The sequence below is a fragment of the Centrocercus urophasianus genome, unplaced genomic scaffold (genome assembly GCF_019232065.1).
Source record: "Centrocercus urophasianus isolate 14NV4802_14NV808 unplaced genomic scaffold, USGS_Curo_1.0 seq_24, whole genome shotgun sequence".
Lineage (NCBI taxonomy): Eukaryota > Metazoa > Chordata > Aves > Galliformes > Phasianidae > Centrocercus > Centrocercus urophasianus.
The window spans coordinates 7,982,046-8,009,655 of record NW_024884800.1 but is presented as its reverse complement, the minus strand read 5'-3'; the positions used below and the strand labels follow the sequence as shown (position 1 = coordinate 8,009,655).

The 27,610-nt window shown below is 36.7% G+C and overlaps 1 protein-coding gene across 1 annotated transcript in view; it reads left to right on the top strand.

Moving 5' to 3' along the window:
* Window positions 1–27,610, top strand: part of KLHL4 (kelch like family member 4) — a 67,711-nt gene that overhangs the window by 7,604 nt on the left and 32,497 nt on the right. The gene's annotated exons all lie outside the window — the stretch shown is intronic.

Here is a 27,610-nt window from a genome sequence, read left to right as displayed (position 1 = left end):
TCCTAGGTAAGAAATAATAACATACTTCATCTTTTTGATTCACCTGCTACAATAGTTAATTCCTCCTTCAGCATTTAATTGACTGTCAGCCCTCCTCACGCTGTGGGAAGCATTAAGTCGCAACAGTTATAACTGTATTTTAAGAGGGACCAATAGGGTTGCTATTATTATGTTGTAACGGCAAAAGAGCTAGCTTATGTTTAAATGGATTTGTTCAGTTCAGGAAACTCATTGTTTGGAAACAACCTATCTTAATGTCTTTGTGAAACATAATGCAGACACAGGAAACAGCAGCACGCTTACGAAACCATTACCATGTGTCCCAGGGTTCTCCTCATCTTGTTCATACCCTGCTCTGAGAGTTCATTATCATCACACAGAATTAATGTGCTCTGTTCTGTTGAGCTCACAACACAATGCAATGAACAAAGAGCTCTGTGAGCAGCTCCTGGCTCAGCTCATAAATCCGGCCGTTCAGCTGCTCTCATGTTTGTGGTGTAAACACAACCCAACTGTCCCCTTATCCTTGTGCTGACAAAGGATGTCAAACATCAATGCAACAATAACTTCTAAACCTCATTCCAGTCCTCACAGATCTTCCTTTTTCCTAAATGTGCTGCTCCTTTCATGTGAACTGTCAGGGTTTCTGTACCTCCTCCATCCCGGCCTATTTTAAGAAGCCAAACAGAAGACTCTCCCATGCTTCAAAGGACATTTGTGCTGTTTAAAATGTCAGCGTGGCACAAACTGACTGTCTCTAGACACACCACAACAGTTTCCTGACAGCTTGTTTTGAAGAGTTTTCTACTTCCTCTGATTTTTTCTAAGCTCCTCAGCAGATCTGTTTCTTAACTGATTACAATACTGTGTAATAGACACCTCAAACAAAACAAGTCTTATTAGACTTACTTTCCAGGAAATCTTAGACAACAAATGTTAATAGTGTGCTGAAGGGAAGTACATACTTGGTAGCAGCTGTTTTACCTATTGTCCATCTAGCTTTACACATCTTTGAGTTTGGAATGATTTAGGTTTAGAATAGACTGCTATTTCATTCTTAGAGATATTATTCATAACACCCATTTGATTATTTTTTTTTCAAAAATGAAATCCACACTCATTTTTCTTCAAAAAGATTAATTCTAAAAATTGAGATAAACACATTAAAATATCAACTTATCATTAAGAATTTGATGGACTAGATGAATGCCAGACCATAAGCTTCCTAGATAAATGCATACAGTAAGCATCAGTGATATAATAATATGATATAATAATAACTCTCTCGAAGTCTAAGAAATCCATTTCCTGGACTATGTTCTTTTTTCACCTTCCCATCTCGGTATGGAAAAAAAGATACTGGAGTACAACAAATGGGAATGGCATGACAGGCAAGAGTGGGAGAGCCCTGTGACTACAGGACTGCTGCAAGCCAGAGTGCAGGAATGACCTGGTTATGACTGGAATCTTTAAGAATGTTTTGAATGGGCCCCACGTGAAAATTTGGATATACAAGCAATGCAAGTCAGAAGCTATGAACCGACTCCTCATCTGAACGGTCATAGACTCATTTCAGTTGGAAGAGACCTTTAAGGTCACCTGGTCCAACTCCCCTACAATGAACAGGGACTATCTACGGTAGAGAAGGCAGCTCAGGTTATGACAAAAGTAAAGAGGACAAGCATCCTGAACTGAGTTGAAACTGGACTGCTTCACACCATATAATGATTTAAAACAACAAAGTTATTTTGAAAAACCCTTCTCTAATTTGCATAAAGCTATTAGTATTCTGAAAGAATGCTGTCTGGTATAATGGTGGGAATATAATTAACAAATTCAACACAGCATTTACATCAGTATTTGTTTTGATAAACAACAAAATGTGCTGAAGACAATGTTTTTGGAATAATCTGGTATTTGTTTTTTCATATATGGCATGAGCTTGACTAAAAGCTTGATTATCATTCAGGATTTTAATTACAGCCATAGCAACGAATTCTTGCAAATTCCAACAATAGCTGTCAAGTTTTTTTAGTTTTAATCACTCTTTCCTTACTGTAGGGAATATATTTCTAAAACCATTTACTGTTAAAACAGCAGTTCACTCTATAAGGCAGGAAATCCCTCAAGATCAATAAAATTTTAACCCTAAGGGGTTTGACCAAGGCTGACTAGCAGATAAACTACAGCTGATGATCAGAACCAAAACCAAATTTGTATGAAAACCTCTTTAATTTAAAATCTCTCCCAGTAAAAATACTGCCTGTAGGATTCTATCTGCTTTAAGCTCTACAGGGGATTAATGGCTTTTCACTCCCAAAAAACAAATAAAGCCCTTCTCATTGTCTTAAGGAAGTCCATGGAACATTTTAAAGTTATGTACTGTTTTCTTCAGATCCTTTAAGTGTCTTTCTCTTTTGTTGGCATCCACAATGACTGTCATTTTTAATATTGTTTGCTTTATATTAAAAGCTGCCAAAATTTAAAATACTGCACTAATTAAATTTCTACCAACTGATCCATTTTAACAATGCTTATGGCATTAATCTTTGGAGACAGTTGAAACTCACTGAAATTAAGAGGGATTCTTGCATTAGTACTCCAAACTGTTTTGTCTGCCATCTTATTTCATTTAGTTTTGTTGATATGAGCAATGTGACTATAACTAGAAATTATAACAAGTACTTCATAAGTGAAAGAGTGAAGGATTCAGAAAATAATAGAATCTCTAGTATTTCTTTTACTTCTTTTTTTTTCTGCTTAAATATGACGCCTTTGTTGCTCCTGTGTGTATTAACTGCTTGTTACTCAACTGAGTAACAAGCTCATCATTTCATTGGTAAAGCTGATACTTTTCTTTTACAACAAGTGCATAATTTGGAATTTCTCTGTACTGAATCTCATCTGCCACTTTAATGCATTGTTGACATGTTTCAATCTCAGGCACTGTCTTTGCTATCCTGCTACTCGGCATCACCAGGAAATGTTAACTTACCAAGTCCATTGCCCAATTATTATAAATATGCTGGACAGCAAAGGTCCAAGCACAAATCCTTAGCTAACTCTACTAACAATTTCCCCCAGTGTTAAAAACGACTTTTTAACTTCCACTTGTCATTTCACACTTCATCCAATTACATTTCCATTTATGGACTTTCCTATTCTAGTGCTGCACAGTTTCCTTGAAACTTCTATGAGGGTCTTTGCAAACAGGTTTTTATAAATTTATGTAAACTGCTTAAAGAAGGACACCCTTATTCTCTTGGCTTCTGATCTCTTGCCTGGCATTCTTCCTAAACAGCAATTAATGGTCAGGACTGCAATTTCTATTTAGATATTTGTTTTAGAAGAAATCAATACCATTTACATTTTTTCTTCCAAATGACATTATATTTGAAAACCTCAGAACCTCTACAAGGTATCACTGCCCTATACAGTTAAAATGTCCCTGCTCATCTGCACTTCAGCAAATAAGCATGTACAACCATCACAGTTTAAAGGGCCAATGCTTTTGCAAGTATTTGATTATCAAAGAAGTTTCCTGTTGTCAGAGGAGCTACTAATCTAGAAACACATCTAAAGCCCATCTGATATTAATATTCTCTGGCACCCAGGAAGGTGCTCAAATCAAGTACATAAGAACAAGCCCAGGACAACTGGGTTCTATCAGACTTCGACTTTAATGTAGACAGCATTAGTTTCTAATAATTGAATTTTAAAGACAAAACTGATGTTCAGAGTTTCAAAGTCAATAAATATAAAATTATTTCTACTGAAATATTAAGCCTGATTTTTTTTTACTTACAGCCATTATTTAATTTTGCTATCTTTCAGACAGTTCTCTATCAAGTATGTGCAAATGAAATACAGCTTACATGTACAGTTGACTCAATATGAAATTCTCATCAAATAAAATTACCTTTGTTCCGATTTCAAAGACCTCTTGGTAGAAATGCCAACATACCAAGTCTAATACTTGCCATAAAGTACCAAGTTCTCACTCAACATGCCATTTCTTCACCATTCTGAAACCCAGGATTCTCTGTCCCACATAAAGATGTCTTACATGTATCTACCCAAATCCTACTGCAATCTAACGAACCCCATTTATGATCTTTTCATTTTAACTTAGAATATATTCCTCAAGGAAAAAAAAACCACAAAAACAGCACATCTAAAACATATACTCTTTTATCATGCCAGTTTTGTTAAGACTATGATGTTTCTTTCACCATATATTATTGAAATTGAATAGCCTACAGATGCATCATAATGAACAGCAGCTATATGCAATCTATCTCCAGGCTGTCCAACAAGGTGACACCGAAAGACTTTAATTTTAATTTACATAAAATTGTCTTTCATTCTGAGCTCTAAGGGATGAAACAGTTCATGTTTTGACAGCTTATTTAACAGGCATTACTAACTTCACTGACAATTTTATGTTTGGCCATAAAATAATGTAACTGGAATCAATCAGTTTTAGAGGGAAGAAAAAGACTGGTAAAGATGATATAAGAAATTGAATATTATAATAAAGTAAATAACGTAATAATTAAATAGAAGCAGCTTTCTGACTCATACCAAAGAGGCACTGCAGTCTTTCTGATATGGTCTCACATGCACATGGTTGGAAAATATTTCACTCTTTCTATTCTCACATGGCTAAGCATTTTGCATCTCTGATATTTTTTTCTTAGATCATCATTTCATATCATCTTGAAGATCAGGGTGGAATGATGTTTCTGTACTCTGCATATGGGACATCAAAGATTTTGAACTGATGAGTGGTTTAGTCTATAGCTAAATTAATGAAAATAATCTTTTTCTGTTGTTCAAGAATCAGTACTAAACGAGATGCCTGTTAAAAGCAGAAGACTGTTGTAGCTAGACTAGTGTAAACTTGAGTGTTTTAAATGGACAAGGACAGGAACAAAGTGAACAGCAGCTGGGGCAGTTATCTTGGAGAGAAGATTGGCCTTTTCCACATTTGCTTTAGGATTATTTAATAGAAAGTACTTGTTAATGGAAAACAGGTAGAAACCAAGATAGCACTCCCAAGACAAGTGCTCTAATCTCTGAATCACAGAGCTACACCTCTCCTTACCCACTTTCTCAAGCGTAGCACTGATTATTTTCAATAATGGAACTGTTTTAATTGGAAGGTACCTGTGAGTGACTCTCATCATGGGGATAATGCACTTTTGTAGAGGAGGAAATATTAAGAATTCCAACTGTTTACAATCTCAAGACTATGACTAATTATTTACAGTCTTACACGTTGCATCTATGAAAACAGTCTAACATATTAACAGCATTTACATCACAGGGAAAGAGTTTCCCTGGAGAAGCTCTCTCTCATGCACCATGCCATCTGTATGAAAAGCACACTTTGTGGTCCAAACATTTAAAAGGAACAGAACTGATCTGAAATGAAGCTGCTAACAGCTTCCAAGAACCTGCCTGCTTCACAGAAAAATGAGACAGAACAGCAAGAAGTGTTCATTAACTACTCTAAATAAGAAAAGTAGTATGGAATGGCAGTTAGAAGATGTTTGGGGTTTTTTCACTTATCAGGATGTTTCCATTGTGTACTGTTACAGAAAATCTAATCTATCATAGGAATTATGTAACTGACAAATCTGCAAAAAAAAAAATGTTGACCTTCTCAGCTAATCATTTCCTTTTCAAAAATAAATTCGACTGTTCTTTAAATTACAAAACAGTGTATCATACAAAAGGACAAAATCAAAGTCAGAACAACACTGTATGTTCAAGCAAACAGCCCAGAAAATAAACAGATCAGATTCCAAAGCTTAACTTCAATTAGCATCTTCTGAGTAATTCCTATTTAAAAATCTCAGCTTCATTGAACAGGGTAAGATTTATTCATAAAGCATCATCTGGTATGAGAAACCTGGGAAATAACAGAGACTATTATCAAAAACTACCAAGAAATAATATGGAATATTTCATATGACTGAACATCACTGTTCAAATCCCTTTGCAGCCACTGCCATATATTATGCAGACATTATAATGAACTTATACACAAGTTAGATATTTATTGGAAGTTTTAAGAAGATGAAGTGTGTTAGTAATCCCTCTGGTAAGCCCTATGTCTTTTTCCTAGTGTGAGTTATTTTTATTCAAATCTACTTCCTGTTGCAGTTCAAATTTGGACCACCCTGCTCCTATACTGAAGACGAAAGTTCAAACTGACATACAGTTATATTAGACTTTGTATGTAGCCAGTACACCTTAAAATAATCCATGTAGATTTCCAAAGTATCCATGTCAGTCTGTTGGGAAATACTGTTGGCAGTACCACAATTGCTATAACTAGGAGCTAACTTACAGGAGGCATCATTTACACTACTAACAAGGTCACCTGCAGCAAACTGAGCTCAGGAGCTTCACTGTCGCTATGGAGAAAGCCTACTAACTAAGCAACATGCTGGACACGGTGCTAGCAACTCCATGATAAGTCACATAGTGACTTGTTTCTACTTACCAAAGTTAAACACAAATGTTCTTCAACTCAGATTTTCAAACAATGTAATCAGGACTTGACCAAGTCCTTGCTACGTCAGCACTTTGCACATTTTTGTTAAACCTGTGCATTTTAACATTTGCCATTTGCCAACGTGTGTATGACCTAATTTCTTTACTACGCAAGAGAAAAACATTCCTCTTCACAAGTCCCAAGACTATTATTCACTAGACTAATTTCAGTAAAAGCAGAAGTAAGACGCCTACCATAACCAAGGTCTTGAATAAAATTCATAAAGTCTGCGGAAGAGAAGTTAAATGTTGCACTTTTGAGTAAATGGCCACAATTACTTAGATACCAGCCACCATCTCTGTGAAGAGAAGGATATTCAGATATAACTGAAAAGGGATATATCTCCAAAGCTTTCTTGTTTATAGCTTTTTATAAATAAAAGACCAAAATTAATCAAAGAGAACACAAAGCTGCTTGTGCAGTTCTTGCTCACCAAAGTGCAGGCTTGAAAACACAGAGCTGGAAAGCAACTGGTGGAACACTAAGCTTCAGTATCTGTCACCTATCTGCAGTGTTACGAGTCACTCTAACCCAATCCTCTGTACCATGGTAGGATTTGAAACACAATTCTAAACACAAAATCAAAAATCTTTTTTAGATCACTTCCACATTAGTACACATAGACAGTACACACAAAGATAGTTTCAAAAAAAAAAACACTGAATGCAAAGAAGAATAATATACATTTGCAAAGCACTGTGTGAGAAATTTGAGAAGTCCAGGTTAAGAGGTCAACAGATGTGCCATTAATGCCTGACGTGTTAACTGGTTCATTCAAAAACAACGGGCTTCTTAAATTAAATGGAGAGAAAAAAAATCCACAAATTTTCACTACTTGTGATTTTAAATGATGGCAGAGTGCTTCTGAAGGAGTTTAAAATACTGCTGTACTTCTTCCCTTTGCTTGCATGCTGTATATAGTCCTTCACAGATGCACTTAATTGACTGGAACAATTCTACTTGGCTTCAGTGGTTTTATAATTTGTCATAACCATCTCACTAGCTGTTGAGGAGACAGACTTCTTCCTCATACTGCCAAAACAGTCATATGAAATATGGTTTGGTTTAATTAAAGTATAATTAATGCCTTGAATTTTAATTACTTCTGCTGTGATCAGGAGATGAAAATATTCTTCTGCCAGTATAATGCGTTTAATATGAAATGGACATGCTTAGTATTAATACTCACTCTTTATCAACTTCAGTAATGAGTTCCTTTGATTGAACAGGCAGCATGTGGGGAAAAATCCTACAGCTTTTCTGCCTGTCAGAATGCAAGCACAGTTACTGAAAATGGGACTTCACTTTACATGGCTTGCAAAAATAAAACTGAAATCTGTTTTTTTGAATGCTAAAGGCTATCTATTAGATTTTCCTTTTTATCTTGTTGATGTTACTTGGAAAATTATTTCATGGTTAACAGGCAAGGAATATAGAGTGACACATTGATATCAAAATATTTTTTGCTAAATATACATCTTTCAAAATTTAATTCAGTTCTGGAGGGATGCGAGAGGAAAATTCCCTGCTGAATTAAATGTGGGACACTGTCTTTTTAGAGAAGTGATCCAACGTTACTTGGAAAATGTGGAAATATTGATTACACAAATTGCTAGCTGTTTTCCTAGTTTGTCTGTAAGACATCATTACTGCCAACTGTGACACAGTTAACATACAGTTTACTACAGATGACCAGAAGTTAACAGCTGACAAAATACTGGAGACAGAAAAAAAAGAAACCTTTTTACCATTATAGAAGCTTAACACTTTCCTTTTCTGGACTTGTTAAAGAGCTTGCATTGTTAATTTAGGATGAAAAAAACAACTTTATATAAGTAAAGAAATTATAATAGCAAGCGACAGAAACTGAAGGTGGAAAAAAAAAATTAAATCCATCATGAGCACCACCATTTTACTCTTGGTACTAAAAACCATTTGTTTTCCCCCCATTTGAAGATACAAAAGGGGTTTAAGAGACACTTACTCCTTTAAGATTATTACTATCTGAGATATCATTTTAGTTGGAGTAGTTAATTTGGATTTTCTATTGGCTAAGTTTCACTGCTAAAAATTCATTTTGTGCATGGCAAAATAAGGTATTTATAGCACTTAAATTGAATATATAAAGGAGTTACAACATCTGATCTCCTTTGTACTAAAGCAACAATGTAAAAAAGGTAAAAAGGCGTGCAAGAGATTCCTTTCCTTAAATCCAGTGGAGAAGGTTTAACAATCAGAGCTAAAAAAACACTTTCAAAAGGTGATTCAAAACAGATTTCCTTTTAGGTCCAGAATGAAATACCAGTATATGGGAAAAAAACCACCTTACTCATTTGGAAAGCAGAACTAGAAACATATGCAGTAACATATGCCTTGAAATGAACAGTGTAGTTATTTTAAATATTGAATTGCTTTACATTTTTGGAGGAAAAAAACATAAGAATGAGTAGCAGCATCATTAAAATCTGGCAAGATAAGTTTTCAAATTCAAATATCAAAACTTACAAATGCTACAAATATAGAGCTAACATACACCAGCAGGAATTTACATGAAACCCAAATTAGCCCCTGTCTTTAGAAGGAGCATTCAGTAAATGGAGAGATGTGAGAATCGCAAAATTCTTGGGCATTTGGTTTACAACATTTGTGTTTCATTGTTTGAATGAAACCATATGACACCAAGGCACATCCCATGTACCTTCACACAAGAGGAGAGTTTTCCTCAGCCCTGCTCTCCTCCAAAAGCTTCTGTTACACCTTGGATTTTCACTGTCACTCAGAACTGGCTCAGCTCCTGAGCAGCAAAACGGCCAAATTCCGATTTGTTGCTACAAAGATGAGGTTAGCAGGGGTGGTATAATAGAGGGATGGGAGCAGGCTAGCTTGGAGCCAAAAATGAGACCCAGATAGTCCCAGTGCAGAGCAGGAAGCAATTACTGCCTTTCAGTAAGCTTCCCCAGCTCTTGGAGTCACCAGGGTATCTGCATGCACTGATAGTGGCCATAGCAATCCCGGCTTTACAGAGCTCTCAGTCCATCCCCGTCATGGCTGATTTTCTGTCCCAAGCAACCTCAGGCTGTGTGCTGCTGACTGTTCCTATGACTGTTTGTCCATGAATACAGAAAACCAGAGCTCAACACTGCTCCCACAAGCTACACAAAAATGAGGAGGACCACTGGAAGGAGCTAGCTAGCACAGGGAGTGGCTTTGGAAGGTTGATTTTTTTTATTTTTTTTTTTTTGCTCATTCCTGATGCAGAGAGAAAGATCTTTGCACTTAGTCTATCCTTGAGATGTCCTTTACTTTCAAGCTGTTCAGCTATGAACCTCCCAGACAAAACACCGCATGCTGTGCGCTTGGGAATAGGTCAAGAGCTACTGAAGCTGCCATATAATCTTAAACAGTAAATCTTACAGGATAAAATAACAGATTATTTCATATCATATTTTAACATACATGCATTCCATTTATTATGTAAACTGCTGACTTTGGCAGGCTTGTGTTGGCTCCCATGGTCCATTTATTTTTCCATGTTTTGTTCTGTATGATAATCCTCACTAATACAAATACCTCTCTGTTCAAAGGCAAAGAGAAGAAAAGCTTAACGAGGATTGTCACCCTCCCTTAGTTCCCCAGCTGCCCAATGGGAGCAATGAAGTTACAGGAATCTAGCTTCCTAACAAGCACAAACAAAATCTATGATAAGGAAGCTTGTAGTCAGTGCATGAGTCATTTGAGCGTTGTAGTAAACAGCTAATTCTTAAAATTGTAAAAAATTAATATATATATATCTCTCTCTCTCTGAAAAAAAGGCTGGTTAAATGATGAAATTCAGAATGTACCTACCCCTAGTTTCTATTTTGGTTGCTTTATGTAGTAAGAAACAGTACTGGTTCTGTTGAGATTCCTGTGCCATGAAGCCAAGCTGACTTTTTGCATATAGGGAGCAGCATGGTGGCAGCAATCCCTTGCACTGCTCGGACCATGCAGTGCTTGCTAAATCTGGAGCAGCTTCCAGGCTGCTTTTCTTTACTGCAAACAGAAAATCCTGCAAGGACAAAGGTGACCTAAAAATTTCCTTGCTTAGTGCTGTTTCAATCATCTAAGGTATAAATAACTTAAAATTCTATCTTCGTGATACCAGAGCACAATTTCAGGAGAAAAAAATAAACTTCTATTTTACGTTTTGTGTTTCCTGCAGAATGAAAGGCAAAAAGGTAAGACTGTATTAAACACATCTGCTCATCAATAACTCAGAGAAACTATTACAGTTTTGATAATGAGTGCTCACCAGTAAGATTTTTAGCTTACAACCAACAGAAATAGTTGGAGAATAAAATTCAGCTGTAACTACTGTTTCCTGTGCTTAAAAGTATAGAGAGTGTTTTAAAGGAATGCAGAGATATTTCCTATCCTTGCTACTACTGTAGCACCTTTGCATCAGAAGCCAATGTTCACCTTCAATTTCTTGTAAGCTGTACCTGTAACTGACCAGAAATCCTAGCACTAATCCACATGCTTGAGACCTCTTCTGCTTCAGACTCAAATACATAACAAAGCACTCCCTGAATTTTACATTAATCTTTCCCTGGGTTCAAAAGATAAGCTCTCAAAACCACTCCTCCACACACAGATCACACACAGTTACTTTAATATATAGACACTTATTGAGAAAATATTTAGGCTTGATAAATGCTGAATAAAAAAGTCATACAGTTAAAGACAGTAACAGAATTAACTCCTCCTTTAATCTTCTGTTACAGACAAACTGTAAAAAGCTTAAGATCTGGTGAGATATTTTATTTAACAGCACGGATACAAACTAGATCATGAGCTGGATAGCAAAAGAACTTGCGTAAATATGAATTAAATCTTGTTTATTCTGTAGTATTGAGTGGAAAAAGAACAAAACCATCTAAGCTAAGTGTTTTTGTTTGTTTTTCCTGCTGCCAGCAAGAAGTTTTATTGGAAGCTTTGATGCTTGCTGCAAATCCTATCAGTTATCAGTAATTTGAGTGAGACTGTCAGTTTTGTACTACTTGACATGCATTTCCAGCTGGGGCTTATTTCTGTGCACATTTTGACAAGTGCATCACAGTGCAAGCAATTTAAAACAAAGAAACCGTTTAGAAAGCAATCATACAGAGATAAGAAACAGAGAGCAGTAAGGTACTGGGGCTAAACAATGCTACACCTCCAGTCTGCAAAGTGGAATGCCAAAATAGATACAAACATTTCCAGAGCAAACAAATGTACTGTAACAAAAATGGTCCTTGAGTTTATGAAACCTGAGGATGTGAAAGTCCTGAAGCCCTGTTTTTCAGTTTTTCAGGGCTATTTTGGTGACAAGCACAGTACTAGTTTGTAAGAAAAAAACCCAACGTCCTAAGGACTAATATGTGATACTGAGATCTCTTAGGATCATCAAAGAAGGGCTTAAGATGGAGGGGTGCTTAATGACGATGTAATTCCAATCCCCATACCATGGGCAGGGTTGCCAACCACTAGATCTGCCCAGGACCCCATCTGACTGTACAGGTTAAAAATAGTATGGACTGAAGGTGCTCCACTGAAACCAGCTGGCCTGTTTATACAAATGTAATACAAAGCAGTAGTGAAGGGACGGCCAATACTCAGCTTAAGCTGCCATGAGCTGTCAGTGCATCTCCATCATAGCAGGGCGCTGAGACTTGGGCACAGCCCTGAGTGATGCTGCAGGAAGAAGTGAAGCTAACAAGCTGCTGAGGCAGCAGCATCATGCTACCTTGGGGCCAAGGTGGCTTCATGCTGCAGTGATCTCTGCTATTGCTTCTCAGTTCTGAACGGAGTACACACTCTGTTTGGGTAATGAAATGGCGGTTCTGTATCCATAAGGAGATTGGGACTCATGAGCTGTAGATCAGTCTTTTTTCTCTGAACTCCACCTCAAGACCTCCTCTTACTGTGACCTGAAGGCCCTCAGTGCTTTGTTGGAGGGTAAACCCACTGTAATTGGATTCACCTCGATTGCTCTGTGCTGACGGCGCTTCTCCGCCTCCTTCAGATCCCTGCTTGCAGTGCAGGAGAAAGGAAGATGACAGCATCCTAAACTTGGAGGCTATTCTAAAACAAAATGCATAATCATTCTTCTAATTTAAAATGCCTGCAAGCCACCTCCACTTACTGCAAAACACTCAATAGTGCAACTGAAAAGATGGCAATGTGCTGTCAAGAAATAGGGCGTTCATTCAGCTTTGCGAAGCAAACCATTTTTCCCCCTTTCTTACAAACGGGCTGTGACTCGAGCACATCAACAGCTATTTTTGGAAGGGCCTGCTGAACTGTTTCAGGCCAGAACAGCCAATAATACCCTCTCAGGCTGCCTTCAGCTCTCAGTGCTGGATGAACTGGCGGGAGGTTGGGTACCACGGGGCTGGAGGACGGGTTGCCATGGCAACACTGCCGCCTCTGCCAAACTCTGGGGCTCCAGCTTAAAAGCTGAACTCAAACCAAGGTCTTTTCCAAAATCTCTCTTATTAAAACAAGCAAACATTCGATCATCTTCCTCTCAAACAAACCCAGCCCATATAAAAGCAGGCTGTTCTTCGTTGCTCTCTTCCAGCATATCGCCTCAGCTCTTCTCACCATGGTATTGGCTCCTCTGATATTTAGACGTTACAGCTCAACTATAGCTGAAATTCAGGCATGCCATATTTATATATTCTATTCAAGCATGCAGAAGATATAAGGGCCATTTCTTTGGCAAGTAGCAGAGTTAAAAACGGTTCTCATGCTGCAGCTTTGCAAAGCACCTTTATTCACTGCCCCATGTAGTCCTCACTGAACTTTACCAGCACTCAAAATAATTTTATGGAACTTGGAGTAGTTTGAAAAAATTCTAGATCTATCAGATACATCTTATTAATATAAAAGATAAGGCAGCAGTGTTTTAAGATTAATAGGGATAGGATTTCACTCAACGGCATAATTTTAGCATTGTATTCCAACTGTTAGAGCATTTAAATTTGGGTTTCCATCTCCCAGCTCTAAGTTCTCAAACAGATAATGAATATTTAAAGTACACTGTGACGAAAAAGTCAAACCAAACCAAAACACAAAAGCCCTCAACAAACTGTAACAACTCCAAAACCACAGTCAGAGGAAGAATGACAGGAGCTAAAGTACATAAGGGTTTTTTTTCCTTCAGAATGTCAATCTCTTATGTCTTCAAAAAGGGCCCAAAGTTGGAAGCAGCTAAAAATAAGAGATGCAGTTTAACAATCACTGGCACTTTAGATAAGAACAATAGTCATCATCTTTAAAATCCCTCTTGGTGATGGATATGCCTATGGATTTTCTCAAACTGATCACTGTCAAGCAAATACAGTAATCCATACATCAACTGGCAAGGCATCAGCAGGCCAGAATTTCAATACAGATGTTCTGCCTTGCACATCTTGCTTTTTTATGCCAGAAATGAAATGCCTGCGTAGCACCTTCACACTGCTCCGCAGGTTCAGAAACCTGCAGCACAAAGCAGCATCGCATCCTAACTCTGGTAAATAAAGTAAGCAGTTTCCATTCTCTGGAAAGAAAGGCACAAATGAAAATGAATGTGATGAGAAGTACACAAAGACTGTGCTCAACTTCATCCAGAAAGTATCTCAAAAGCAAAAATAGATGGATTCTGGATCTCGGATTCTGCTCTTGCCTATTTTTCTTCTCTTTCAGAACATGATGGTTCTCTATCACTGGTGTTTCACTACGGCATCGCTGTATCAACATTATTTAATGGGTTACAAATAAATTCAATTTAGTCACAGCTTGAACTGTAAAATCTTATGAAGCATGAGGAAATTGCCTTTAACAATTTCCAGCACTTGTATACAAAGCTTTCACCAACTGTTTTACATCATTTAGGGCCGTTTGCTGCAAAAGCAATGTAGAAGGGACAAAAAATTGCAAAGAACAACAGGTCTGTCTGATTCTTACACAGAAAATAAATCAGATTGCCTCACAGAACATTTTAAAGAAGAATCTTGGTGACGTATTGCATTCTAGGTGGCTTATTGTAAAAATAACATGGACTGAAAGGAGAATAAATGCACTGCCCTGTCTCTTCTGGAATTCAAGGAAAAATGGCCTTGCGGTGTCATTTTAAAAATTAGTTTCAAACAAGGAGATCCGTAAAAATGTTAGCAGTTCTTTCCATAGCTTTTTCAAGGCAAAATAAACTCAATTCTATTCTATACCAGAAATAAAACTACGGCATTTTAGAAGTCTGTACTGTGATGCAACCATCTGCCAATGTCTCACTGACAATGTATATCAGTTCTTTATGGCATCCTGCTAATGGGTATGGGCTTTTTGAATTCATTTTTTACAAACTTCAGCACTACAGAAATGCACATTTGCTGAAAGACACAAGTATCTTCTATCTTTGGAGATGCTAAATAACTAATATTTATACTTCATAGACCTTTTTGGATCATGTAACAATGAAAAACACCTCAGTATACAACAGGTATCCTTAACATAGTCAGTTATCTACCTGTATTATCCAAATATTTGACGGAAGCACACCAAACTTTGGAACTTCTTCTCTTCAACAGCTAAAACTGAATTCTGTTTACAGAACTGTTTCCTATTGGCATCAGCCATCCACAAAAGTATATGTGCAGCCTGAGAAGCTTGCACATCAGTCTTCCATTTGATTACAAAACAACTGAATATTTGTTTTTACAAGGGGTGACGTTTACTAAATATCACTGACAATAATATTTTCTGAAATACAAAAAGCCACAGTATTCACAGAAGCAATGTCAAATTACTCGAGTGCCATATTTTAGAATTTAAGCAGCCTACCAGTTGCACTAAGCTGTTCTGGTCCATTGCATTATTTTTCAGAAAACCAAATATCCTATGCCTGCCCCAAATGCCTTACAATGAAGTCATGCTACCCAACGCCATGATTAAACCGATCCTACTGGTCAAAAAGAAATATCACATCATTTTCTTTTGAGCTTTTTTTCTATTAAGGTGTATATCTTTCTGATATTGTTTATCTAAATAAACAGAAGGGGGAAGGATTGTCTTTGGCATATAAATGCGGCTGGGGAACATGAAAACATTTTTGGCATAGCTGATACAGTATCTACCCTAAAGTAATTCCTACTTGGATGAAACACATACATGGACATGGACAATGCTCAGGCCAAACTAATTAATGAGGTAATCTACTTCTTTACTGAGAGAAGAGCCACAGAGAGCATAAAGGTAATTTCTATACTGCATAGCAAATATAACAACATATTACTGCTCTAAAAAATAATAGAAAGATTTCTGGAGAAGTTCTAGAGTCTAAGATCTAATACAATGAAAAAATACCCAGTACATATTATCACTGTAGCTTTTAGACAAATACTGTGACATTTGGAATGAAAAACCTGGTTTAAATTATTCTGCAGGTCCTGATGGTGCTGATTATCCTCAGCTATGAGCTGTTCTTTTTCTTACTCAGCAGAATCTAAGACAGAGATCTCAGTTTTTCAGGCAGACTGCTTTTGTTTACCAGGAATTTAATTACATCTTATCTGTAGCTGCACAAACTTGCAGAGCTGATTTTGCAGTTACACAAGCAGAAAAAGGTGAAACTGATAACTGATAACTAATCCATTCCAACCACTTAAAAGCAAGAGGAAATATCTTATTAACTTTTCTTACATAGCTGATGAAACAGACAAAAATATAACCTGTAGTTGTCGAATACATGGTAACTCATCTGTCTTTACAACTTTTCACAACTGCATACAAGCAAAAAGACCTATTCATCAATTCAGAAAGAATTGTAAATTACAGGATTGTCACTCCATAACTTCAGTAGCACAAATAAACACCTGTAACTGTGCATCCCTGTCATTTCAACTTACTGTGCAACATCTGCAAAAAGGCATTCCATGTAATATAATTAAGAAATAATAGATGCCTGGAAAAATTTATGGATTGAGGAGAAACCACTGAAGCCTAATAGTTTCTATTGACAGGACAGAAAAAGAATAGACCAAACTTAAAGACCATAGTGGTGGATGATACCTTTTTTTGAATAAAGACTTTCTTGAAGACTACATATTCTTTAAAAACAAGTGGTTCAGGACATAGTTCAATTTCAAGTCAGAGACAATTTGCATTAGCTAGGCTATTAATGGAATTACTAATAGGTATTTAACACAACATAGGACTTCCCACATAATTGTGTTCACATTCCTCTGCTAAACAGAAGAGGAGGGAAATGAACATTCAGCCTAGAAGTAGCTAATTTAGGAAAAACATCAAAACTGTCCTTGAGAAAAATCGGGAGCACAGAGAAATTAAAAAATAAAATAAAACTGCCTTGAGCTAAAGAAAAATGAAATAGGGAAAGATTCTAATCATTGTATGGAAGCAGGGAATTTAGTACCATACTCTCTAAATTAATAACAGGATAACTGCATGCATAAAAAGTTTAGTCTGCAGTTAAAGAAAACTAGCCTGCTATTAGAAAATGTACAGCATTGAGCTGTTCCTTTTACAGGGAAAAAGATGCTCTATTTCGATTTAGAACTTGCTAAAAAGAACATAACGTGAGGACAATTCTGCACTGACCTGAATTAGTTGCCTGTGGTTTTCCTATTTCAGATGATCTCATTACATACTGAGAATGTGGCTCTGCTTCATTGTACCTCCTTTTTACACTGCTGACAAATTATTTTAAACAGGCTCCAGCAAAGAACTCGATACTTCTTTTTTATTCCTTTTTTCTTAATGTATTTTTAGTCTATGGGCTGAAATTATTTGAATCCCAGAACTCAATGCTCCTCTGGGAAAGTGTGCAGCAATGCTTCATTCCTGCTGAGCAGGTCCTGTTTGAGGGGTGATAGCTTCAGGTGCTGTGCAAAAGTTTGAAAAGTCTCTGAATTCTGTTCAAACTCGTTTTTCTCATGGCAGGCCCAGCTGGGATGTGTCCCACACTGCAAAGCTCTCCATGGCTGCTAAGTGCTAATTCACAAATCCTGGGCTGGATTGAGTATCAGCTGCTGCTGCTGAACACCAAAAAAAAATTGGGGAGACTAGAATAGACCTACTGGTTTTACCCTGTTCTCTCTATTTAATAAGTAATTTATATTCATTATTTAATTCCTTAAACTACATTATATTTTTTAAAAAATATTTTAATATGATGATTTCAGAGTTCCACAGATGCTGCATAAAGATACCATAATGAGCAGATTTCCCTAAATCCTGGAAATAGCCCATTAATGGAGTTTTACACTCACCTACTTATTTTGAAAATGTCTCAGTAAATTAAGTTATTTTTATTTTTTTAGCATATAACAGCTCACAGAAAAACAAAAGGGGCAATTCTTTGTAAAAAAAAGTCTTTGATGACCAGGAGGTTTCTCACAGGTAACCAGTAAAAATTCACTGAACACCAGAAAGCTCATCTGTGCATGTTAGCAAGTCTGGGAAACGTTTTTTCAGATTAATGTACCTGAAATGTTCTGGAGGTAAATGAAAATGGTGGTAACTGCAAATGGTGTACAAGTACTAATATTAGGTGATGCTGTGATTTAGAAAAATACAATTAAAAGAAATTGCTGTGTTGCAGAGCAGTTCATGTTACTCAGTTTAGATCAAAGTCAGTGAATGAAGGAGATTGTAACAAGATTCCTTGACTGTGACTGACAATCAGAGAACCAATGGCTACATCCAAAAAAGTCCATCCACTGAATGCTAAGATGTACTGCAGTACAGACAAAGTACTTACGGTGCAGTTTGGATTCTGCATTTTCTTCAAGAACCAGAAAAAAAGCACCTGTGATTTTGTCTACATTACCAGATTAACAGCTCCTGGAATTAAACTTGTGACTGTCTTAGTTAATAGCAATAAGGGTGATGATTCATTTATACCTAACGATAGGGTGTTCAAGTAATTCATGTTAGATAAAAATTATACTGAATAATAATTTCTTAATTCTTTCTCTCCTTTTCCCCTGCTTAAAAGCAAATTGCAGCTATGTATCAAATTGTTCTATTTTGAAGAAATAAATGTATGTTTTATGCTTTTATATTGTAAAAACCCAGTCTTCCGGGAATCATTTTGAAGCAGGCAGATGTTCCCATGAGTGATTATATTCTACAGGTCACTAAAAATTCATCTGAATAAACATAAAATACAAATCTGGGAATATCTCCAAATGTTTTCCCCAGTAGCTGACTGTTTCTGGCATCCTTAGTTTTATAAGATGGGCAGAATATAATATTCCTCACTTTTGTTTCTAAAGGAAGAATGTTCAGAATGAAGAGATGATATGCAGTGCATTACCCTGAATCATTAAGAGATTAAGTTCTGAGGTAGTGCAATACATACATTCACATAATTTAATCAATATAGACTATATACATTTACAAACATACAAGTAAATTAGAAGTTTCTGAGCACAACTGATGTATCAGAAGCATGTAATGATATTAAAAAAAAAACCTAAAAAAATAAAAGAAAACTGAAAATGTAATATCAACAGTCCTGTGCACCATTATTCAAAGTATGGACAAAAATAAAATACTTCAGATAAAAAATTCACCACTTCAGAGGTAGGTGAGAAGACAACTGCAGATCACTGCAGAAAGAAAATTGTTATACTGCAATAAGAAAAGAACCCAGAGTAATCTTCACATTTTTATTACAGCTTCTTGCACTCTACAAAATCTGTGAAGACTATGTGATTAAAGATCCTAATATATAAATTATTTGCATTGTCCTTAAAAAGATAAAATATGTGTTATTTTCACGAAGACTATATACCCTAGCAGTACAGAAATGCCTCTTCTGCAACATATAATTGTTAGTACCTAAGTGAGAGGTCTGCAAGCCAGAATGATTAGGTTTGTGTCAGGCAGAAAAACAATGAGGTATATTCCAGCATACAGAAAGCAATTTCAGAAGGAATGAAACACCTAACATGATCAGCAAGAAGAATTTATTAAGAAAACAGTCAAATAGCTTTTCTTTTCCCACTGGTTTCTCACATAACATTCTCATTAACATGAACCATAACATTATGAAATAAAGCATAAAAAAAAAACAAACAAAAAACACCATGATCAATGATCTACAGGCAATTACGCACCAGACTTTACTGTTTGTTTCAGTGCTAAATTAAACCTTGTATTTTAAAGCAACAGAATTCAGTAGGTATATTTTTCCTGTGTTCATTAATTCCACATTAACGCTAGCACAACTACAGACTTTGTTATTTAAATTTTGCATTTAAATTGTGCTGGTAAGTGATAGTCATAATGTAATCTTAAATGTTGGTTGTATCAAGATCGTATTAAAGCCATCAACTACTCACTAAGGAGAGGTACTATCAATAACTTAATTCAGGAAACTCAGTAAGCCAAAGGGCCAAACATTGTCACTCCAACTGTATCAAGTACAAAGAAATGTGGCCCAAAGCAGAGTGCAATTACCTCATGATCCTCGATGTTAAAATTGAGACCTGAAAACAATTTGATATAAACAGCCTTTTAAACTGGTAATAATAAACCAACAGTGGCTGTCTGAATTTACAGTTGTGACATGCTAAATTATACTAGTTGGATATTGCCAATTAATTTCAGCAGAAGCTAAATTTCAGGAGGCTTGCTGAGCTTAATTTTTTTTCTAAGAACAGCTCACTGGTAATGTATTTGCAAAATGATTTAATACACTGCAACAGCTCTCTCTTTGCTATCTCAAGAATTCTTACAACTAATGTATACAACTGGAAGTACCAACTTTATTCAAAGAAAAAGAGGGCTAACTTCCATTTCCAAAGCTCATCTGTGTGCATGTATCTCATCAGTAACAGATTTTTCTGCTCTGCATTTATTTCTATGGTTCAAAAAGGGACTTTTTTGGAAATAATGCTATCTGACACAATCACAGAAATACCCGAAACTCCTGCTAACTGACACAATGCTGGAGGCTTTCTTTCTTCTGAACATACATTATTGAGTACCTGCATCTCAGTAAAATTTCCACAGCTGAGCTGGAAGCATAAAACAGAATTAAAGTTTTTATTCTATGGGCTGCTTGTCTAAAGATCCTAACATAGCAACTTGGGTTGGTACACCTATAAGAAATGGTCTCAGATAAGTCACTGATTAGTCTCAAATAGTCACTGATAGCAAAAATCACACTGAAATTCACATTCAAGATTAAGAGATAAGAGACTGGACCTAATAAGACTATTGATAAAGTTCTGGAAGAATTAGTATTAAAATAAGAGATGCTGCTTTCTCTGTCCTATTCTGTAGCTTCATTTTTCAACCATCTTGCATGCTAAATAGTAAAGTTTAATGTACTGCTAGGTGTCATTTGCTCTTTCTCTCTTCAACTGTATTTATTTCTTTTCTCCCTTGGGAATGTCATTCCTCTCCCTGCATTATGTTATCACTTGCAAATCTGATCACTGTGTTGTTTAGTACCTTTTATTATTATTAATGAATATATATGAAGGTAAAACATTCTATATTTTACTCTGTTTTCTAGTTTTCATATAATTGCATGGTACTTATATATACAAAATCAACGTGTTTTCCACAGAAAATATGAAAATACTAAACATTTCTAGTATTCCCAAACATTGATGCTCTGTTGTCTATTCTAAAAAAAAAAATGGAAAACTGACAGAACCTAATTTGTTTGCATGAGAAAGTTGGGATATAGGTAGATTAAAACCACATTTACGTGTTTTTATGTTCTGGGCTAGCATCAGAAAAAGTGAAAGAGCAGCCTCAAGGCGTCTTGGCAGCTGACAACAGCTGGAGCCAGGCTGAGCAACAATAAGATTGTGATGTGATTCTGTATGGCTTTTTGACAAAGTAAGAACTGAGCTAATGTGTGCTCTTGCAGGTGACAGGATCAGAAGGATGCCTGGTGGTAGGGTGCTGTGAGATAGTTTGCTATGGAGGATATTGCTTTAAAGCACCTTTTCAGATGAGCTTTCAAAGCGATATCTGTAATCATAAGATATTTAAAGTATTATGTCACTTGCACTGTTATGGCAACACAAAGGACAGATCAGAAGTCGAGGAAAGTTGATAGGAAAACTGATGACAAATGGAAAGGAAAATAAAGAAAGGAAAAAGGTAGACACTATGCTACAAAAACAGAAACAGACGTATACAAAAATACCTATTTTCACATCCATGGATGAAACAGGCCAGTTTTTCTGAACCTGAGTATGTGTCTGTGGTTGAACCAAAATGTGTACTGCAACTTAGATAAATCCTTCAGAAATAATTGAAATGACTGCCTCAAACCACTCAAACACCTGTGCCAATGGTTTACGGGCTGGTCTGGCCAAGTTCCATGACCAGTGGGGCAGAGGAATTCATAAATCTGAGCCTATGGGAAGCAGAAACAGCAGACCCCAAAATAATTAAAAACAGCGACAACAATCTGAGGAGAAACAAATTTACTAAATACGGTATCAGAATGCAAGATAACACACTATAATACAATATAATTAGAACTGAAACTAATGAATCAATTATTTGATTTATGAGAGTGTGTCCGAAAGGTTTAAAGGGCTCACTATAATGCTGAGGTGAGAGGCGCAGTCGGGTCAAAAAGTGGGGACGAGAGAAAGCTGAAAAAGGGCAGGTCGGGTGATCCACGAGTTTATATCCCCCCTCTAAGTGCAAAGTCCTCTGGGGTATGTAGTTCTTTTCTGGGACAGGTGCCTGAAACTGGAGCATTAACTCTTTAACTCCCAGTGCACTACATGATGTTGTGATGTGAAACACCAATAACCAAAAATAATGAAACTGTGACAACCTGCCCAATGGCAGGTAATTTTTCCATCAATATTCAAAGAACTCCGAAACCTCTGTTAGTGATTTGGAGGACAGGCAGAGCCACATTCTGAGGATCTTTTCCTGAAGCATATAGTGCCATTCCTGAGTCTCAGAAGCCATTCGTGGGATTGAACACTAAAAGTAGCTAAGAATTATTACATTCTACACTGCACTGAGATGCAACTGCCTCAAGGGCCTCCCTCTCTTAAAATTAAAGACAGCATTTAATACTTTATAAGCAACAGTGAACAAGAGTCACATTCAGGGAAGATTAACCTTGGGTATAAGTCCTTATTCTGTCAAAGCTTTGAGATGACTTATGATAAAGACTTATACTGACAAGTGTCAAATCTAAATACTAGTTTTTTTGGAGGGTATGTCATATCCTTTCTGTACTCTTTAGTATCTGATGATAATAATCGGTTGGTAAATAAGAGTTGTTAGTGAATAAGCAAAAAATTGAAATATTTTCTACTTGAAAATGGTATCATGATTCTTTTTGCAGTTTTGGAGAATTAGTGCCTGCTTTGATATAGCTGTTATAGAGAATAACAGCAATTAAAAGTTCTGTCAACCATTCTACTACTGAAGATCCTCCCTCCAATACCAGCACAAGACAGCAATAGACTGGAGTGAGTCCAGCAGAGGGTCACCAAGATGGCTGGGGGCTGAAGAATTTGCCCAGTGGATTGCCTGAGGGGAACAGGGCTTGTTCAGCATCACCCAGCAACTACAAGATCCAGAAATCTGAGCCAGGTAGGGAAAACAGGCAGTCAGCATAACATAAAACAGGGGAAGTTTGACCAATGAAAAGGAATACATTTTCACTATTAGGATGCTCAAACATTAGAACAGTTTTCCCAGAAGGGTTCTGATGTTATTGTCTTAGGACAGGAGTTTGGACTACGGAGATTCTGAGGTCTCTTCCAACCTGAATTATGCTATGACAGTTTGGTAGAAAAAGATAAGTCTATGCTTCTTGTTTCACAATCTGATAGGCTTGCATAAACAGTTTGGTGTTGCCTTGAATACGTCCACAGTCCTGAACACCACATTTTCACAATTCCTTCATTTTTGATACAGATTATTAGTAAAATAAAAGGTTCTATAGAAAAAATGTGCAATTAAGCTGGCAGTATTTACAGTGGCTGCTCTGAAAGTAACAACTCCTATGTTATTATGCTGGCTCATGACATCAGAAGTGCATGTTGGTGATACGGCAACAGTAGAGGCTGAACCTTCCCACCAGTACTCCATTACATTCTATTGTCATATTACAGATGGCAGCAGAGGGGCAGTTTGACAAAATGGCTTTTTACATGGAAACTCTATAGAAAATACTCTTGCAAAAGATAACGGGCAGAGAGAGAAGAATGAACTAGAGGAATACTTAGAGAATAAGCAAAAAATCACACAAGTTAAAAAAGAAAAAAAATAAACAGGCTACTTCTCGACTTGTAAATACATTAGAATTCAACTCTGCATGTATTTTGAGAGGGTGTGACATTTGCGTGCTGCTCAGAGTCAACACAGGGGAAAAGGGATGTTTCCTGCATTTCTAAAATACACAGTGCATTTTTCCTAGTACTTCTGCTGTCTCTAGAAAACAGCAAACCTATTTCTAATCATTTCTGGCCTGAAATTTTAGATTATTAAATCAGTTATATTGTTCTATTACAGCATATTGAAGTTTTAGCCAGTGTGGTAACAAGTTGTGTGAAGAATAATCTGCCCTACCTGAAACATATTCCATGCTGACTCAGGCTGACTTTTTGAGCAAAACAGTCTCTTCAGGAAATCTGTACTCAGTTTTAGTTAGATACACTCTACATCTGCCAAAACATGTGCTGAGTTAGTAGGAAACAGAGTTATTTACAAACTGAAGTTCTGTTTTCCCATTCTCAAGTCAAATCCAAGTAATAGGCTTATGATGACATCTGCAAAAGGATTTAATGAAAAGAAACCAACGGAAGCTTTGTGAGATGATGAGAAATGATGGATTCAATGTATCAGAGCTGTTGCTAAGTGGAAATATCAGAGCTGCTTGGGTTGGCTCAGTGGCCTTATAAGTTTGCAAGAAACCATGTTTTCTGTTCACCTTCACAAAATTTTATCATAAATTATCATAGAGAGACTGTCTCCTTAAAATTGATCTTGGATTGCAAGGCAATTCAATGTAGATGCAATCCTAAGGAATATATACAGATACCATTAAGTATTTTTACTTCTATAAAAGTGAGCAGTAGAACATTCATAAGCATGTAGGCTAACACTGAAAGGCTAAGTAATATTAAATCCAATATTAAATAGATGTAATGCCAAAAAAAACAACATCAAAATCAACAAAAAAAGAACCCAAAAAACCCACAGCCTTAAACATAACTTGTATGTCTCCAGGAAAATTTCAGGCTGTTATAAAGTTGTCATTAAAGCGAGAAAACATCTTACTCTGACTTCCGAAAACATAATGGTCCCTCTTCCCCAATGGCCAGCATTTCTGTTTTTCCATTCACTCCCTACAAATTCTTTAAAATCCCTGAAATTAGGGAGCGGCTTCTTTATTTGTCTGCATTCTCAGCAAGCTTAAATTGAAACCGCTTATTAAATGAATAATCAGGTCTTTATATACTTCTTAATATAACTATTAAGAAGTTGAACAAGTTTTCTTATTTCTATCCATTCCTGAAAAATTGAAAATGAAGTTTTTAAAAACTGTGTTCCATCAACAACACTTACAGCCTGATATTCTAACACAGATATCCTTCTTTCATATTATTCTTAAGTACACATTATTCAAGAATACAGTTTGTATTAGTGAAGAATTGTTACATAGGGTATTACTCAGTAGTGGATGGCACAGTTTGGAATGCTGAAGTGGCAGTCTTTGCACATGTGCAAATCACAGTGACAGAAATAACAGCGGCACCAGACCTGCTGAGACCCAGAGGCTCATGTCCAAGCACGAGCTGGCCCTCCTTCACTGAATGTTCATGTGTACGTTTAAGTTCAGCAGCTCAGGCACACAAGTGAGTTCTGGCAGCTGCTGTGAGCAGTAACCCATAGCAGAGAAGTGGGGTCAGCACTGGAAGCATTTATGCCAAGGCTAGCAGGGGCCTCTATTTCAACTCTCACAAGTAGGAGTACATTATTTTTTCATATGAGAAAGGACTCTTATTAGCAACCAAATTTTGCTTGTTCTGTCCTCCACAAACACCTGCCCTCTTGCCAGAATTACAAATACATTCTGATGTAATAGTTTAGCCTCAATGTTTAGACTGGATATATGGAAAAAAGCTTTTTACAGTATGGGTGGTGAAGCTCTGAAACAGACTGTCCAAAGAGATGGTGGAAGCCCTGTCCTGGAGACAAGCAAAGTCAGCCTGGACTAGGCTCTGAGCAATCTGATAGAGTTGTAGGTGTCCCTGTTCATTGCAAAGGAGCTGGAATAGGTGCTCTTTAAGAGTCCCCTCCAATACAAACGATTCTATGATTCTGTATAGATGTATCAGATAGGTCTCTCAAATGTCCTCTCTTCTCAGCTTTTCCCTTCTTGCCTTTTATGGCCAACTTTTTCTCATAATTTCTTTTGTCTAAAGTCATTTCTTTCCCTCTATGCATCTAAATAGCATAACTTTCTCCAACTATTTTACAGTTTCTCTTTTGCCCTGGAATTTTTCCATCCATTTCCTGAGACTGAGTATCATTTGATATAATTTGCTTGAATCTCAGGAATAGGAGAGAAACTTGGCAGCCCAGCATAAGAGCTGATGTTTCTTAGTTCTATTATCTCAACTTGCTGATACTTTACAAAACTACTTCACATTTCACTGTTTGCACTACATGCAGCCAGAAAAGAGAAGGCTGATTTCAGTGTTTGAAGGTTCAAAACCCCATCAGTGGAGTTTAGGAAATAGAAAAAACATCACAACAGAAGTCAAAAGGTCTGAAAAAGAAATGTAAGATGTACCTCCTTTAATTCTGAATCCTGTCTTACTGACTGCTTTACAATTTTTTGTTTCTGCATACTGCTTACAGATATATACATCATTAACAGCACACTGTGGAGAACATAACAAAAAAAAAAATCCTATTTATTTATTTATTTTGAGTTGCAAAAACAGTGCACGTACATTATTTCAAAACACACAGAGCCTGTGTGTTTTGAAATAACACAAGGCAGGGCAGTTCTCACAGCCCTGTCTCTTGATGAAAGGATGAGAATATGCCATCTAATAAATTTGCTGAAAACATGCTGCACTGTACATTGTCAAAATAAAGATGTTTAAAAAAAAATAATCACACTCTTTTCATTGTCTGTGTGAAATTAAGAAGAGGATGACAAGAGGTGTTTACACAGGCACTTAGCCAGGAAGCTGTGTTTTCCACAGATACAGTCATTCAGGGACCACATCTCTGATTTTATGAGCTCCCTCTCTCTGTTCTTACACCCCTGCAATCATGACAAGAAATCTATCTATAGGTGAGAAAATACATAGCTCTGCACAGCATATTGAAATGCTACCTCTTTCCTTTAGGTAAGTGCTACCACACTGAGGCCATTTGTAGGAATTTTACACAGCAAGACAAACAAATGGAAACCTCTTAAGGAAACACATGAACTGCAGGATAGTTTCACAGTGAATCCCCACAAAAAATCTGTGCAAGGAGACTGTAAAAGAATTCTCCATAAATCTTCTGTGAAATGCAGCATTGCTGATTAGCAATGGAAAATGCCGTTAGATAGAAAGTCTTGTCACTTTATTTGTATGTGCTCTTCAGCATCTTAAGTTGCAGCTTAGGATCCCTCAGGATCATGTGAGGCTAGGTTATATATTAGGGAGCTGTGCTATAGTGCTGCGTGTAAGCCTAGCAGCTGGGTACTGTTATGGTTGCTGCTTTCCTGTGCTAAGCTGATTTACTTGTTTAAGGTCTGACCTCATCATCCTGTCAGTATGGATTCCCACCTATACAGTTAGCAGCAGCTTAGCATCGGCTCTAAGAGCTTGCAGTATATTAATCAGGAGAGAGAGCGAGCTACCGGCATTTGTTCTTTTGTTGTCTTTTCTTAAGAAGAGGAGTTGAAACACAAGAGATAACAAAGAATCCATTTCCTTTCTAGAAGAATAGGCTTCTGTTGCTTTTTTTTTCCTTTTTTTTTTTTTTTTTTTTTTTTTTTTTTTTTTT